We start from the raw sequence: 2500 nt of genomic DNA on the forward strand, positions 1-2500 counted from the left end.
GCGGGATTCAGTGCTGGGCTAATTCCTGTTCGCTCGCCGCTACTAAGGAAATCCTGGTTAGTTTCTTTTCCTCCGCTTAGTAATATGCTTAAATTCAGCGGGTAATCTCGCCTACTCTGAGGTCGTCGGAACGTGAAAAAAAATTTTTTCAGAGCTTCCCCCCCCGAAAGCATTTTGCGAAACGTGTACAGAGCAACACAAAAAAAAAAAAAAAATAAAAAAAACACAAAAAACCCTTAAAGCAAAAAAAAAACCGTTTATCGCGCCTCACCAATATATCTTTTATAAAATTCGATATCCTCTCCAAATATAGATCTTCGAAACACTCGCAAGACGATTACAATCGGTATAACTTTAACGTCCGTCCGAAAAGTACTTTCGGGGACTAGACGACCGATTGATCTCGTGCGGTTTCGCTATTCGATCATTTGAAGAGAACAAAAAGATATATGGGGCGACCGACAAACGGTTTTCCCGTAGAACCAGACTCGCGATTGCGTTGACACACACATCATAGCCACACCAATAGAAGAGTTTTAGGACGGTAACCCGGGTGGGGTGTTCTTTACTCAGAATATGTGCAACATCGGATCTATATAGCCATCGATACAATTCGTACACAAATGTGTCGTACGAAGAGAGAGACTTTTTTTCCTCTGGCAACATAACGGTAAGAGACATCCTTCCACACTCACAGGTTCCACTCCCTGGGGCTATGATATATATATACATATAAATTCAAATTCGAAGCAACGGTCACAATTCTACTCTATATTTTTGCGGGTTATGTGTTCTTTCGTTCAATTTCTTTCATGCGTTCGTTCGATCTCTGTACACAGTCTTCACATAGGACAGACTCGTGTAGTACGCTTTCGTGGGTTAAACCCATCTCGTTTCATTTCAGGCGACGTCGGGAGCGCGTTGAAAATGTACCAGTGAAATCTCGATAGTTCTACGGATACGAATCGTCCCGAAAAAGATTTTGTCACCGCTTCGAAGCGGTGTTTCAGACGGGCGGACGTATATAAAACATATACGACACACGACACCGCCTTCCACACTCACGCTAGTTCGAACACGATTTCCATCTCTCTCGAAGACTGTTAGACGTACGTAAAATTTCTCAATATTCATAGGACCGCGACAAACGCCGACGAAGCGCCCATCATTCGCTCGTACGTATATAGGCAACAAGTGCCATCAACGCAAGCAGTTTATAAGTACGTAAACGACCCTCAGCCAGGCGTGGTCCAGGAATTGTATCCGTGGACCGCAATGTGCGTTCGAAATGTCGATGTTCATGTGTCCTGCAGTTCACACGTTGACGCGCAATTAGCTGCGTTCTTCATCGACCCACGAGCCAAGTGATCCACCGTTCAGGGTAATTTTTCCCTTTTATTCTCTCATATATATATAATGTGTATTTGCTATCCACCACATTTTTGTGTTATATTTCGGAACAAGCCGATACCCGAAGAGCTCCAACCAGCGCGCGAAGGAGATTCGGGAGTCGTCGTACAACGACATAATTGTCCCTTAAAGAACGAGATATTTCCGTCGAAACCATATATATATGTACGAGCAAATCCAAAACCACTGTTTTCTTGCAAGTTCGACGGTCGGAGCGAATAGAACATTGAAAAGCCTTCTATCGAAGAAACACAGAGAGTATATCACCTCCAAAAACGACGGGGATATGGATATTCAAACTGGACAATTATCAACCCGATACTGGATTCGAAAAGTTTCTCTCTCCTTTCGTCGTTATTTACACCGGACGGACTCACGGCCGGCTCTAGCTGGGTGTCATATATATATACGTCCCACGCTCATGCTGCCACTAGCGCGCAACAGAGTAGGGTGTCAATGACAACGACACAGCATTGAAACGAGCTACACAAGCCGGTCTCTCTTGATACCAATGTAAACGAGCATTAAGTTATCTTCAGACTGCCCGATATTTTCGTCCTTTGGACTTTCCCAACGATTCCTTTTTTTCTTTTTTTTTTACACCACAGCGAAGACTTGAGGAAGCGTGATTAGCACGCTCGCATCCCTCCCTGTCCTACTACAACTGTGTGTGTGTGTAAAGAAAGAAAAAAGAATACATTGGCTTTCTCTCTATCGAGAAGATGGCCTACGCAACGCAGATCAAAGGCCTAATACGTGTAATATAATACGCGTCTGGCCGTGTATAAATCACGCACGAATGATCTGGTCGGGCCCAACTCTTCTCGTACGCTTATTTTTCCGTGTTGAGGCACTATCATAAAATCACACAAACCCCAACACGTGTGTGTCTTGGAAGGAAGATGGCCTACGCAACGCAGATCAAAGGCCTAATACGTGTAGTACACACGTCTGCCGTGTAAATCACGCACGAATGATCTGGTCGGGCCCAACTCTTCTCCACCACACCACATCCCAACTTTGTACATTTTTATATATTTTTGTGCGTTGGGGCACCTTCATAATCACAAACCCCAACAACACATATATC

General features: G+C 44.2%; 1 non-coding gene and 1 pseudogene across 1 annotated transcript; both read right to left on the reverse strand.

Moving 5' to 3' along the window:
• The window catches only part of LOC143262318 (large subunit ribosomal RNA), a 2991-nt pseudogene extending 2866 nt beyond the window's left edge, over positions 1 to 125 (reverse strand).
• Positions 126 to 1229: 1104 nt separating this feature from the next.
• Positions 1230 to 1384, reverse strand: LOC143262331 (5.8S ribosomal RNA). Its single transcript, XR_013036173.1, has one exon. It is a non-coding gene; the product is annotated as a 5.8S ribosomal RNA (ribosomal RNA).
• Positions 1385 to 2500: the final 1116 nt, after the last annotated feature.

Source organism: Megalopta genalis, unplaced genomic scaffold (assembly GCF_051020955.1).
Source record: "Megalopta genalis isolate 19385.01 unplaced genomic scaffold, iyMegGena1_principal scaffold0114, whole genome shotgun sequence".
In the NCBI taxonomy this organism is placed as follows: domain Eukaryota; kingdom Metazoa; phylum Arthropoda; class Insecta; order Hymenoptera; family Halictidae; genus Megalopta; species Megalopta genalis.